Raw genomic sequence first — 8779 nt, forward strand, 5'->3', positions numbered from 1 at the left:
ACAACAACAGGGTAACATGACACGTATTCTGTAAATACAGGATAACATGACACATTGTATTCTCTACATACAGGATAACATGACACATTGTATTCTCTACATACAGGATAACATGACACATTGTATTCTGTACATACAGGATAACATGACACATTGTATTCTCTACATACAGGATAACATGACACATTGTATTCTGTACATACAGGATAACATGACACATTGTATTCTGTACATACAGGGTAACATACAGGGTAACATGACACGTATTCTCTACATACAGGAGAACATGACACATTGTATTCTCTACATACAGGATAACATGACACATTGTATTCTGTACATACAGGATAACATGACACATTGTATTCTGTACATACAGGGTAACATGACACATTGTATTCTCTACATACAGGATAACATGACACATTGTATTCTCTACATACAGGGTAACATGACACATTGTATTCTCTACATACAGGATAACATGACACATTGTATTCTCTACATACAGGAGAACATGACACATTGTATTCTGTACATACAGGAGAACATGACACATTGTATTCTGTACATACAGGGTAACATGACACATTGTATTCTCTACATACAGGAGAACATGACACATTGTATTCTGTACATACAGGGTAACATGACACGTATTCTCTACATACATGGTAACATGACACATTGTATTCTGTACATACAGGGTAACATGACACATTATATTCTGTACATACAGGAGAACATGACACATTGTATTCTGTACATACAGGGTAACATGACACATTGTATTCTGTACATACAGGGTAACATGACACATTGTATTCTCTACATACAGGGTAACATGACACATTGTATTCTATACATACAGGAGAACGACACATTGTATTCTGTACATACAGGGTAACATGACACGTATTCTCTACATACATGGTAACATGACACATTATATTCTGTACATACAGGGTAACATGACACGTATTCTCTACATACAGGATAACATGACACATTGTATTCTGTACATACAGGGTAACAGGACACGTATTCTCTACATACAGGATAACATGACACATTGTATTCTCTACATACAGGATAACATGACACATTGTATATAGGCACTGCTTTGATAAGGACCCCCTGTCACTATGAGTCACCTCATGCCATGCTCCCGGTCATTAGAATAGGAACCTCGAAAATTGAAAACCGTTGCTGAGATACCACACATCAAAACATTTATTTATTTTAAATGTAATTACTCTTTGAAAAATATTAATGTAATGTGAAATATATTATAAAAAATAAAATCCCAAAAGTATACAAAAATCACATTATTTTTCCCTCACAGAATACTTTTTGTTCGCGTTAGATTTATCAATGTTTTAATAATTGTTGGAAAAGATAAATGTGTTCCTCGACAGATATCACTTCTCTATTCCATGGGTTAGTGCATGAAAAGTGCTGCCCTGCAGCCGGTAAGATCTATATGCAGAAAAGATCACTAGTTCACTATTAAAGGAATTCTGAATCCCAGCCCCCCTGCTGGGTATCTCACAGTGGTAACATCACTTATATCTGGTAACCCCAGACTTGAATCCTGGTCAGACCTACCCCACCAGTAAGTGTCCCTGGGCAGAAACCTAATGATATATATCTGCCTAATTCAGATACTCATAAACTGTAAGTTTGTTTGAGCAGGGTCAAATCCCCCTTCTAGAATTGTGATGCACTGCAGAATATGTTGGCGGCAAGCCCCCCCCCCCCCCCCTCCCCTTGCCAGGGAGCATTGACAGAGCCAGGCTTCAATGGTTGTGGTACTTGGGATAACCCTTTAGGTTATATGTCTCACTCAGCTAGTTCTCAGCCTCACTATACACCTGCCATGTAATTGTCACCTTGGCCCCAGTAATCTTTGGATATGTTTAAAGTGACCTTCTAAAACAATCCTTCCTCTTCTCACTTTAATTGGTGTTCTCTCCTCTATGGCAGATTATGGCAAAGCTTTCAGTTCAATGACCCCCATTCCCACTGCAAATTCAGAAATTCTTTCCTCCCCTCCTCAGCCCTCAGGGCCAGATTAGGGCAGAGTAGAAACATTACCTCCTCAACTCTTTACAGGAGAGAGAAGTCAGGAAGATCAGCACTAGATCTATGAACCGTGTTTACTAAAATTGAGTGTTAAAACATATAATAGTGATCAGTGTCACACACTGTATACTACAATATATAATAGTGATCAGTATCACACTGTATACTACTGAGTACTACAATATATTTTAGTGACCAGTATCACTTACTGTATACTACTGAGTTCTAAAACATATAATACTGATCAGTATCACACTGTATACTAGTGAGTACTACAACATATAGTGATCATTATCACACACTGTATACTAGTGAGTACTACAACATATAATAGTGATCAGTATCACACTGTATACTAGTGAGTACTACAATATATAGTGATAATTATCACACACTGTATACTAAGGAGTACTACAACATATAGTGATCATTATCACACACTGTATACTAGTGAGTACTACAACATATAATAGTGATCAGTATCACACACTGTATACTAGTGAGTACTACAACATATAATAGTGATCAGTATCACACACTGTATACTAGTGAGTACTACAATGTATAATAGTGATCAGTATCACACACTGTATACTAGTGAGTACTACAACATATCATAGTGATCAGAATCACACACTGTATACTAGTGAGTACTACAACATATAGTGATCATTATCACACACTGTATACTAGTGAGTACTACAACATATAATAGTGATCAGTATCACACACTGTATACTAGTGAGTACTACAATGTATAATAGAGATCAGTATCACACACTGTATACTAGTGAGTACTACAACATATAATAGTGATCAGAATCACACACTGTACACTAGTGAGCACTGCAATATATAATAGTGATCAATATTACACACTGTATACTAGTGAGTAGTACAATATATAATAGTGATCAGTATTATACACTGCATACTAGTGAGTACTACAACATATAGTGATCATTATCACACACTGTATACTAGTGAGTAGTACAATATATAATAGTGATCAGTATTATACACTGCATACAAGTGAGTACTACAACATATAGTGATAAGTATCACACACTGTATACTAGTGAGTAGTACAATATATAATAGTGATTAGTATCACACACTGTATACTAGTTAGTACTACAATATATAATAGTGATCAGTATCACACACTGGATACTAGTGAGTGCTACAACAGATAATAGTGATTAGTATCACACACACTGTATACTAGTGAGTACTACAATATATAATAGTGATCAGTATCACACACTGTACACTACTGAGTAATACAATATATAATAGTGATCAGAATCACACACACATTGTAAACTAGTGAGCACTACAATATATAATAGTGATCAATATCACACACTGTATACTAGTGAGTAGTACAATATATAATAGTGATTACTATCACACACTATATACTAATTAGTACTACAATATATAATAGTGATCAGTATCACACACTGTACACTACTGAGTACTACAATCTATAATAGTGATCAGAATCACACACTGTAAACTAGTGAGCACTTCAATATATAATAGTGATCAATATCACATACTGAATACTAGTGAGTAGTACAATATATAATAGTGATCAGTATTATACACTGCATACTAGTGAGTACTACAACATGTAGTGATAAGTATCACACACCGTATACTAGTGAGTAGTACAATATATAATAGTGATTAGTATCACACACTGTATACTAGTGAGTACTACAACATATAGTGATCAGTATCACACACTGGATACTAGTGAGTACTACAATATATAATAGTGATCAGTACCACATGCTAAATAAAATAAAATATATACTAATTAGTACAATATATAATAGTGATCAGTGCCACACACTGTATATTCACCAGAGAGCTCTGATCCTAATCTGTAAAGTTGTAGATATAGTTTGTTAACCTCGTTTAATGAGATAACTTATAAATGAAGGGGTGTATTCTCTAAATAATGAATTGTAGTAGATTACAAACCAGATTGCATAATTTGGAGAAAAACAGCTGCTTTGGATAGACTTTCTGAATAAGATGTAATCACAGTGTTACTGGTGTAGACGAAATGTTGAGATTCAGTTTGCAATTCACTCCTATTCAGTGTGTAGTTTAAAAGGAAGTGTAACATAGACACAGGTGTTATTTGGGGCAATGCACCTAAATCATTAAGAACTGAGAGATTTGGGGCTAAACGCCAAATTCTATCTATTGATTTCCAATTTAGAAATGGCTTAGTTAAATAAAACAAGCAGTCCCTCCCCAATTAAAAAAAATATATATTTTTTTTAAAATTATCCTTTGATTTGCTCTAAAACTTCAAATACAGGGAACGTCATGTTTTGTTTCAGGTAAAACCTAATCATTAAAATTCATCCCCAGTCTCATACATCTGCTTCGCCTTCACTAAGTGAATTGAAGGGGAATGAAAGGGGATTGTATTGATCACAGATGGGGTGCACAGTTTTATGGAAGAAATTTGAGAAACACCATTGTTCCAAATGAAAACTCAATGTGTTTCTTTAACAAAGGGATCCACGTTAAGCCCCTTCACTTTTATTGGGCATGTTTTTTAAACTTGAAGAGTTTCTTACAAAAGATTTTGCCTGAAATGTCAAAAACACTGTGATCCCAAGAGTGTGTCCTTTTCCATGGAATTGGAGGAAGCTGGAGATTGGCAGAGAGATCCTTCCCCAGAGGCGTCTGGATCCCTGGAGAACAGCCTGTGCCTTATTTTATTTGGGAAAAATATTTCCTTCAGTTATTCGTATCTCACCTGGAGATTCAAATTTAAATCCCAGGTTAATCCCCCAAATCTAAAGCATTTTACATCTGAGAAAATGGCCAATTTATTGCCCCAGTAGAGCTGGCCACCATTCCAGTGCTATCATGAGTTCTAGGTTTATAAACGAACACAGAGCTATTTATCAAAGTGAGAATTTCAATTTTAGACCAAAAGGGATTTTTTTTTAAATGCACATTAAACAAAGTCTGGAGGATTATGTCAATATTATAAAAGAGATGGGTGAATGGATGGATTGGTAGTCCATTCTGGATATAACTCCACGTTTTTTCCCATTGCATTTTTGTGTGAAAAAAAGTTTACAAATCACGAATAATTTTTGCACATATTTCAATATATTATCTAAAAATGCATTACAAATAAATGGTCTGGTTATAGTCCATGTGGCCTCTGTCTGGGCTTTACAGATTCACTTTATTTTGTTTTGCAATACATCTCGGGGTAATTTTAAGGCTACAATGTACCTTTTAATTAAAACAAGCCTTTAACCATCATAATCTTAGTTTATATGTTTTGATTGTTTCTAAAACCCTGGCTATCTATTTAAAACCCCTTAATCCATTGAGGACCAAACTTCTGGAATAAAAGGGAATCATGACATGTCACACGTCATGTGTCCTTAAGGGGTTAAGGACACACAACATGGTGACATGTCATGATTCCCTTTTATTCCAGAAGTTTGGTCCTTAAAGGGTTAACATGCACTAGATCAGCCAGGCTATTTGAGACATAACTTGTAAAGTTTAGGGGGAAAGAATTACAAGTTGCCAGTGGTCAAAGAGTTTAAAATCAACCAAAATTTATATAAAAATGTATATCCCTGCACCCCCTATTAATGGAGGCAAGTGGCCAAATGTGAGGGTTAACAGTGTCCGAACAGCTTTTAGTTAACAGTGAAATGGTAATTTATGTCCAATCCAAGATCCGCTTTGCCCCATATTTTGCAACTTAGAGGTGCATTCAGACGTTAATAAATATTTTTGGATATGTTTTTTAAATTATCGGCTAAAAAAAAAAAACCTTCCACGTTTTTTCTCTACAAAAATTCCCCATAGAGTTTAATGTTGACTCCTGTAGATAAATCAGTTGTTTTTAGCAGATAGTGATTGATAAAGGTTTCTAAAATAATTAAATTGAAGCGTATATTAGCCAATAATATTGAAGTTGGTTCTGCTACACAGCCTGTATAATTTGTAAACTCAAAATAAGGAAGAATTGTTATAAAGCTAAAATGGCAAAATTCAGGGTAAAAAAAAAGCCAAACTTTGACTATAGCTGGATTGGAGAAATTCTCAATTTCAGCTATGTTGGCCTACATTTTTGTGATAAACTGGGAGCTAGAATAGGCCTGGGTGTGGGTTAAATCTCAACGCTATGACCTCACAGAAGGACAGAGGAAGAATGGAGTCTCTGTTAACCCTTTCTCTCCCACAGAGAATTTCAGGCCCTTCTGTAAGACTAACCCTAGCAGCGATTCATTAGTAGAAAGCGTCAGATTGCATCTTTATTATCATTTCTCATCCCGACAGATCCTTTTAGATTTGCTGGGATTTGCTGATATGGTGTTTGTTGCCTTAGTGGCTCCTGAGCTTACAACCCCTCCAGGAATGTGACAGATAAACAGAGTAACATATTGAAAGTATCTGAATGAATTAGTGAGGACTATCACTTTACATCGCTTCTATTACACTGTGTATTACTCTAGCTAATAATGGTACTAATTACAAGGCCCAGTCGTTCACAGATCACATCTAAATTACATATTAACTCACGTTATGAAATTACGTGAAATTTAAATGTGTGTTTCTGTGTGTAATCTGCTATACCATGACAATACAGATTTGTAAACTATATTTCCTATGATCCTCAGGCAGCCTAGTCCCGAGGGTAGCCATTACTGATAATAATTGGGTAATTAAACACTGGGCTATTTAAACTAGGCTACAATATTTAGACAAAAAAAAACAACAACAACAGAGGCCTATATTATAATCCCTCATCAATAACCGATCAATGATATTTTTTGACTGGCATTATACCACAGTTATCAAAGAAACATAAAAAACTCACAAATGATTTTTCTGAATGTAGTAAACATTGTCATCTTAAATCGTGATTTGATTGTTAATCTTGTAACGTTAAACCCAACAGGCCGATAGGTTAGTTATTAGGTGTGATATTGGTTATATATGCTAAAAAATAGTTTTCAAAGAAATAATGTTTGCGTTTAGTTTGCATGTCCTGTTGAACGATCCAATCACTCAAGTATCTTGATAATACTAATAGATCTCGGGTGTGTCATTAACCTAAATTCTTCCATATCATTATTGTAGTGTGTGTGTTTCTTTAAGGAGCCTTTAATTGGACAGGCAGTGTGTACATGGGTATTGATCATGTTGTGGATTTTGTACCTAATACTTTGACGTATTTGTTTTTTAATTGGTCTAATTGATTAACAAGGAATTGCTATGTTGATGTTGGATATACATCTCATTAAGTTAGGGGACATGTTTGTGATGTTTGTTTTGCTCATGAACTAATACTGAAATATTTTGGGGTATTGGTGATACCACTCAAGTGTCCCAGTTTAGGAGGGACAGCAATAAGACTCCCAGTAATGTGCCTGAGTGTATAACAGAGCTCCACAGCAATAATACTCCCAGTAATGTGTCTGAGTGTATAACAGAGCTCCACAGCAATAATACTCCCAGTAATGTGTCTGAGTGTATAACAGAGCTCCACAGCAATAATACTCCCAGTAATGTGTCTGAGTGTATAACAGAGCTCCACAGCAATAATACTCCCAGTAATGTGTCTGAGTGTATAACAGAGCTCCACAGCAATAATACTCCCAGTAATGTGTCTAAGTGTATAACAGAGCTCCGCAGCAATAATACTCCCAGTAATGTGTCTGAGTGTATAACAGAGCTCCCCAGCAATAATACTCCCAGTAATGTGTCTGAGTGTATAACAGAGCTCCACAGCAATAATACTCCCAGTAATGTGTCTGAGTGTATAACAGAGCTCCACAGCAATAATACTCCCAGTAATGTGTCTGAGTGTATAACAGAGCTCCACAGTAATAATACTTCCAGTAATGTGTCTGAGTGTATAACAGAGCTCCACAGCAATAATACTCCCAGTAATGTGTCTGAGTGTATAACAGAGCTCCACAACAATAATACTCCCAGTAATGTGTCTGAGTGTATAACAGAGCTCCACAACAATAATACTCCCAGTAATGTGTCTGAGTGTATAACAGAGCTCCACAGCAATAATACTCCCAGTAATGTGTCTGAGTGTATAACAGAGCTCCACAGCAATAATACTCCCAGTAATGTGTCTGAGTGTATAACAGAGCTCCACAGCAATAATACTCCCAGTAATGTGTCTGAGTGTATAACAGAGCCCCACAGCAATAATACTCCCAGTAATGTGTCTGAGTGTATAACAGAGCTCCACAACAATAATACTCCCAGTAATGTGTCTGACTGTATAACAGAGCTCCACAGCAATAATACTCTCAGTAATGTGTCTGAGTGTAAAACAGAGCTCCACAGTAATAATACTCCCAGTAATGTGTCTGAGTGTAAAACAGAGCTCCACAGCAATAATACTCCCAGTAATGTGTCTGAGTGTATAACAGAGCTCCACAGCAATAATACTCCCAGTAATGTGTCTGAGTGTATAACAGAGCTCCACAGCAATAATACTCCCAGTAATGTGTCTGAGTGTAACAGAGCTCCACAGTAATAATACTTCCAGTAATGTGTCTGAGTGTATAACAGAGCTCCACAGCAATAATACTCCCAGTAATGTGTCTGAGTGTATAACAGAGCTCCACAACAATAATACTCCCAGTAATGTGTCTGAGTGTAT

Source organism: Pelobates fuscus, chromosome 7 (assembly GCF_036172605.1).
Source record: "Pelobates fuscus isolate aPelFus1 chromosome 7, aPelFus1.pri, whole genome shotgun sequence".
Classification (NCBI taxonomy): Eukaryota; Metazoa; Chordata; class Amphibia; order Anura; family Pelobatidae; genus Pelobates; species Pelobates fuscus.